This window comes from Theropithecus gelada, chromosome 3 (genome assembly GCF_003255815.1).
Source record: "Theropithecus gelada isolate Dixy chromosome 3, Tgel_1.0, whole genome shotgun sequence".
Lineage (NCBI taxonomy): Eukaryota > Metazoa > Chordata > Mammalia > Primates > Cercopithecidae > Theropithecus > Theropithecus gelada.
In genome coordinates, this window is record NC_037670.1 from 179,166,674 (window position 1) to 179,174,201 (window position 7,528).

Here is a 7,528-nt window from a genome sequence, read left to right on the forward strand (position 1 = left end):
TGATCTGCCCGCCTCGGCCTCCCAAAGTGCTGGGATTACAGGTGTGAGCCACTGCATCCGGCCTTTTTTTAATTTGTTTTTTTGACACAGAGTTTTTGCTCTTGTCGCCCAAGCTGGAGTGCAGTGGCGCGATCTCAGCTCTCTGCAACTTCTGCCTTCTAGGTTCAAGTGATTCTCCCGCCTCAGCCTCCCAAATAGCTAGGATTACAGGCACTCACCACCACACCCGGCTAATTTTCGTATTTTTAGTAGAGATGGGGTTTCACCATGTTGGCCAAGTTGGTCTTGAACTCCTGACCTCAGGCATTCCACCCATCTCAGCCTCCTAAAATGCTGGGATTACGGGCGTGAGCCACCATGCCTGGCCTACCCTAAACTTCTAAAAAATATTTTTCTTTCTTTAACAGTAAATTAACCTTAGCTTACGGTAACTTTTCTAACTTTATATCCTTTTTAATTTAAAAAGCTTTTTGACTTCTTTGTATAACACTTAGCTTAAAACACAAGCATTATACAGCTATACAAAAGTATTTTCTTTCTTTGTATCCTTATTCTATAAGCTTTTTTCCTATTTTATTTTTTTACATTTTAAACTTTTTGTCAAAAATGAAGACACGAATACACACATTAGCCCCGGCCCACACAGGGTCAGGATCATCAATGTCGCTGTCTTGCGCCTCCACACCTTGTCCCACGGGAAGGTCTTCAGGGCCATAACATTCATGCAGCTGTCATCTCCTATGAGAACAGGGCCTTCTTTTGGACACCTGAAGGACCTGCCTGAGGCTTTTCTTGAAGATATGTCACTCTTTTCAGACAGATGTCCGTGGTGGATTGCTTGGTTTGTTTCTTTTTTTTCAGCCTAGATTTGTGTGAGTAAAATGCATTGTACTATGACTTTACCATGGCTACAACATCACTAGGGGGTGGGAGGTTTCAGCTCCGTTATAATCTTATGGTACCACTGCGGTATATGCAGTCTGTCCTTGACCAGAAGAGTCGTTATTCGCAGCACATGATGATACATACCGTGAACGCGTACATGGCAAGTGTGCTGTGCTGCCCTTCCCATGATCTATAAAACAATGGGCTTGAGATTCTCCCTGGTGCCATCTTTAAATTATCTTTCACTATGCAAACATGCTGTTGGGGAGAAGGATCATGCCCTGCTTTGCAAGGCTGGAGCTGAGCCCCTGCAGACACATGTCTGCTTTCCCAGCTCCTCCCTGTCAGGCTGTGCCATGGGGACCTGGAGAGAGGCTGCAATACTGGCTGTCACTGCAGCAAGTGAGCACTCAGCAGTAGCAGGTGGTTCTAGCTTGCCTTTTATTTTTTTTTGAGATGGAGTCTCACTCTGTCACCCAGGCTTGAGTGCAGTGGCGCAATCTCAGCTCACTGCAACCTCTGCCTCCCAGGTTCAAGTGATTCTCACGCCCCAGCCTCCCGAGTAGCTGGGACTACAGGCACGGGCCACCATGCCTGGCTAATTTTTGCATTTTTAGTAGAGATGGGGTTTCACTATGTTGGCCAGGCTGGTCTTGAACTCCTGACCTCAGGTGATCTGAGGTCTTGGCCTCCCAAAGTGCTGGGATTATAGGCGTGAGCAACCGCACCTGGCCTCTAGTTTGCGTTTATCCTTGTCTGGACTTCTTCGAAGATGCCGGCACCAACCTGGGGGGCCTTAGACCCAGCTCAGCAGAGCGCCCATCCCCAAGCTCTTGGGGCAGATGAGCCTCTCCCCTCTATGGGTCTCACTCCCAGCTCCTGGAGATAGGCACCAGCCCCTTCTTGGAGGCTTCAGCAACACCTTGACTGGGCCTCTCCCCTGAACGTCTAGATTTCAGAACTCTCAAAGCCTCCTCTTTTCCCTCTGGCCTGGTGGTGGCAGCTGCCTCCCTCAGGACTGTCTCTGAGATAACGCCGCTATGCCTCACTTTCCCCTCTTCAGTTCTCTAATCGCTGACTCACAGATCTGTGTATTAAATCCCTCTGTTAACATTAACTAAATCTACTTCCTGGCTAGACTCTGGACACCCAAAGGGGACACAGCCGCCATGCCCCACGCTCAGATTGCACCTGCACAGCTCCCAGAAGCCCCTCCTGTCCGAGGGTGCCACAGCCCTGATGGGGATGAGACCCTTTGTGGACGGCCAGCCATGTCTGGCTGCCATAGGGTCTGCCCCAGCAACCACCATGTTCTGTTTGCCACACCATTCGCTGTGGAGAGCGGCACCACTTCATCTACGGTCCTGTGACCAAGAGAGGAGCCATCTCATCCCAGAGCTGGAAGAGGGTTTGGAGGTTGATCCTACTCAAGAATTCCCCCAGTGGAGGGGCATGGGGTCCATGGTGGTGCTATTGTTTCTACACGGCCTGCAGGTTTTTCTGCCCCTTCTCTCCTCTCTTATATATTAGGATTTCACCTTTTTTTCGTTATTCAGTTTATCAACTGACTACCTTACCTGTGAGTAAACAGTTTGCCAGCAGAAATAATAAACGCATGTAAAATAACAAATTAACTGCCTTTGAGGTTTTTTGGTAGAGTAGATTCAGTTGAGATTAATGGCGTCGGGCTCTGCAGCCAGATGTAGGTGGAAGTTTTTCCCTCTGGCTGTGGTTCAGGGGGTGCGAAGGATGGCCGGCCACTACCCAAGGTTTCCTCAGGGACTACTGCGGTATTTTTTTCCCTCTCCAATTTCAAGGTTCGTTTTGTTTTGCTTTTTGGCAGCCATTGGAGCTTCTCTACGGTGGATTCCAGTGGCAATCAGAAATGACAATGTGGAAGAACGACGTAAACAACTGACCTAATGCCCCAAGAGGAAGAGTGACATGGCTGTTTAGATAACAAGTGCCCAGATTCACTCCAAGGACAGGGAAGGCTGCGGTACCACACTGGCATTTAAGGAGTGCTCAGGGTCTTCAAGTTGATGATTTCTCTTCATATCATTTTCCCAGCATGGACAACACTTCTGCTCTTTATAAGTCAGAAAGAACCCTGTATGCAGAGGGAGACCTGGGCTGCGGGGGTTTGTGCCTGGGCCCTGATGCTTGTGATGCTTCTCAGTATAGAAATACTCTCTGAAGATGAGGGGAAGCAATTTTTTTTTTTTTTTTTAAGACAGACTCTTTCTCTGTCGCCCGGGTTGGAGTGCAGTGGCACCATCTCGGCTCACTGCAAACTCCACCTCCTGGGTTCATGCCATTCTCCTGCCTCAGCCTCCCAAGCAACTGGGACTACAGGCACCTGCCACCACGCCCGGCTAATTTTTTGTATTTTTAGTAGAGACGGGGTTTCACCATGTTAGCCAAGATGGTCTCGATCTGACTTCGTGATCTGCCCGCCTCAGCCTCCCAAAGTGCTGGGATTACAGGCATGAGCCACTGCACCCAGCCGAAAGGAAGCAATTTTTAAGTGACCAACAGTTAATTACCCTAGTAATTAACTGGGAATGGGTGGGAGCTGGAATTAACTAGAATTAACATTCCTAGTAATTAACTAGGAATGGGTAGGAGCTGGAATTTGGGGACAGAATTTGACATTTGGCAAGCCCTATAGTTGTGAAAATTTAAATCAAGAAATCTGTCTTGGTTCTTGTGCTCAGAACCTTAAATGGAAATACTTCAAATTAAAATAGTAAAAATTTTGACAACAAAAAATGTCTTCCTGGGGGTCATCTTGGGTATTTAGAATGACATCTACATGTGGTGAGAATAGGTTGAAGGGGAATGGGGCTTTGCATGAGAAGAAAAGGATGAGGGCCAGGCGCGGTGGCTCACACCTGTAATCCCAGCACTTTTGGAGGCCAAGGTGGGCGGATCACGAGGTCAGGAGATGGAGGCCATCCTGGCTAACACAGTGAAACTCAGTCTCTACTAAAAATACAAAAAATTAGCTGGGCATGGTGGCGGGTGCCTGTAGTCCCAGCTACTTGGGAGGCTGAGGCAGAAGAATGGCGTGAACCTGGGAGGCGGAGCTTGCAGTGAGCCGAAATTGTGCCACTGCACTCCAGCCTAGGAGATAGCGAGACTCCATCTCAAAAAAAAAAAAAAAAAAAAAAGAGGAAGGGATTTTGAGCTGAGGAGAAACTTGGTAGCAAATTGAAGTGAGTCTGTAACTTGCCAGCCATTGAGTGCACCATCTTGGAAGTGGGTCTTCCAGCCTCAGTCAAACCTTCAGATGACTATAACCCCAGCTGGTGTCAGGACTACACTTGACTACATGGAAGATCCCGAGGCAGAACCCAACTAAGCCACTCCCAAATTTCTAAACTACAGAAACTATGAGATAACAAAGGATTATTGTTGTTTTAATCTAAAACAAACTAAATATGGAACTTGAATCTAATACTGAAAAGAAAGGATAAATTCAACAGAAAAGAAAGGATATAGAATTCCATTTTGCTATACTCTGTTTCATGCAAACTAGATACGAATTTACACAAACTGGGTTAATTTAATACACAAATATAATTCATCAAACTATAAGGCATCGCTTTAGGATTAAGGTAGCAGATTTAAAACAGACTTCTGTTTATAAAAACTCAATTCATGTATCTGGAGAGCACTCGGAACTCTATTTGCTGAGAGTTTTAGCCAATACATGTGATGGATGGGAGGGCAAGGCGGGAGGAAGACTCAGCCCTTGGCTGCCCAGCCTGGATCAGGCTGCTGCCTGGAGCACAGACACACAAAGCATTAGTGGCCACATGGAAACAGACTGCTTCTCTCATTCCTTTCTGCTCCACTCTTTGGTGCCACTCCTGCTCCCCTGTTTGGTGCCACTAACCTGGATATCTCTCTCCGGTTAACAGGAAGAGAGAGAGTGTGTGCGTGTGCGTGTGTGTGTGTGTACATGCATATACACACACACATACACATATGTATGTATGCATACAGAAGATTTCCATCAAGCATTCAGCCGTAATAACAAAGCTGCAAACAAATCAGCCAGGTGTCATCATCAAAATGAGGCCTAAGTGGCACAGCCCCGCGTGTCTCAGCCTATGGCATAGCGGGAGTTTCCTGACTCAGGAGTGGAAGGTACAATTCATTACAAGGCCTTTACACGTAACCTAATGTGACGAACCCTGCCCACGGCTGCCGAGACCCCGGAAAGCCACCTAATTTGAGGCCTCCTCCCCCACAACTGATTTAGTGAGTCATATTTTGTGCACAGAGCTATTACCTCAGGCTGTATCCCAAAGGTTCCTGTTACCAGGAAGGAAGAATATCAAGCCCTCTGTGCGCAGGTGGACAAACTTTGAGACTGTGGCATTTACAGAAACAGCTGCTCCAGTGATCCCATCTCCACCTTCAGCTCAGCTGGAAACTGGACTTCAACAGCTGCTCCAGTGATCCCATGTGCACCTTCAGCCAGTTGGAAACCGGACTTGGGGGGTTAGAAGGGAAGACAGTCGGTGCCCCATTGGATTGTTACCTTCCCAACATGGGACAAGTCAGAGTTTCTACGTAGCTGAAAGAGGAGGTGGTCTGATTTACAAAGACAGACGAGCCCCCAGCTTCCTGTTTGGCCATCGACAGGCTTCCTGTCACCTCACTGAGGGTGCCTCTGTCCTGTCCCGGCACCGTTAAGGTGCAATGGGACCTTGGTCTAGGAGTGAAGGCGATGAGATGAAGGTGGTGGGGGGATGGAGTTAAATAAAAGGGGCTGTCTCTCACTTTGTTTTCTTCATCCTTCCCACTCCTTAAGAGGGTTGGATTTTTTCCCCTTGATAAAGTTATTCCTACAATCGGCCTGCAGGGAAAGGAAGATAGACAAAACAAGCAAACACAGTGTAAAATGACTCCCCTGGCCTGGCAACAATGATAACCCACACCATTGGCACCAGTATGTTCTCTTACTATTTTACAACAAAAGGGATTGCCTTTTGATGTAACCAAATATGGCATTTTAGAATCTTTTTGACAGGATTCAGTTTGTCTTGCTGAGCTTAATTTTTTTTATTATTTTTTATGTATTCTAGGTCCAAGTTAATGTTTAAATGAGGCTGAGAAGGGGGAAGGGCTAGAGGAATAACTCTGGCTGTGCCCTGTGATGCTTCGCAAGTGCAGCTGGAGGAAAGTGCCTGTCAGTGCAACCAAAACCACTTTTGATAGAACAAGAAGAACAGCCCAGCTCTTTGATCCGTTTAAATAGGACCAACAGGTGCATATGAGAGAACTGGGTCAATGGGTTCTCAGTGTCACAGAAAATATGCTAAAAAAACAAAAACCAGCTTGGAGATCACTGTGTGTGTGTGTGTGTGTGTGTGTGTGTGTGTGTGTACCCTAGACTCTGTGAGTTTAAAATGAACCAAAAAGTAGGGCCGGGCACTGTGGCTTACGCCTGTAATCCCAGCACTTTGGGAGGCTGAGATAGGCGGGTCACTTGAGGTCATGAGTTCGAGACCAGCCTGGCCAACATAGCGAAACCCTGTCTCTACTAAAAATATAAAAATTAGGTGGGCGTGGTGGCAGGCGCCTGTAATCCCAGCTACTCAGGAGGCTGAGGCAGGAGAATTGCTTGAACCTGGAAGGCAGAGGTCACAGTGAGCTGAGATCGTACCTCTGCACTCCAGCCTGGGAGACAGAGTGAGACTCCGTCTCAAAAAAATATGTGTATAAATAAATAAATAAAATGAACCAAAAGGTAGAATACACAGGAGGTCTCATTACAGCACAGTAGCTTCAGCCTCTGTCACACTACGTCATCAGCTTATGTTCATTAACATTGTAATGTTCTCTCCTTTTCTGGATTTCTGTATTCCCCTCCACTCGGCTGTTTGTCTATTCATGCACCACTATCTGTGACACTTAAAAAATTACCAACAGAGGCTTTAGAGTTTGTTATGATACTTAGTAGGCCTTTGTATTAGTCATATGTTATGGTTTGAATGTTTGGGTCCCACCAAAATTCAAGTGTACAAAGTTAATAACCCAGGCAATATTGCTAGGAAGTGGGGTCTTTGGGCGATAAGGTCATGAGGGTGCAGCTCTCATGAGTGGAATTTGTGTCCTGTTAATACAGGCTTCAGTGGACTGCCAGGCCCTTTTGCTTTTCCATCTCTTCTACTATCATGTTTGTCTCTTTTGCCCCTTTGCCTTCTGCCATGTGAGAACAGAGCATTCAAGGCACCATCTTGGAAGCCAAGAGCAGGTCTCACCAGACACTGAATTTGCTGGCACCTTGATCTCGGACTTCTCAGCCTCTATAACTGTGAGAAATAAGCTTCTATTCCTTGTAAATTACTCAGTCTGAGATTTTGTTACAGCAGCAGAAATGGATAAGACTTCAGCGTTCTCCAAAGAAACAAAACCAAAATTGTACATATCATAGTACATATTTGTCTTAATATATCTATAGCCATGGCTATATTATCTACCTATGTATGTATGTATCTATCAATGAGATTTATTATAAGAGATTGACTTAAACAATTAGAGAGATTAAGAGGTTCAGTTGGTAGACTAGAGAACTTAGAAAGCTGATAGGGTTGTAAGTTCCATCTTAGTCTGAGACCGAAGTCAT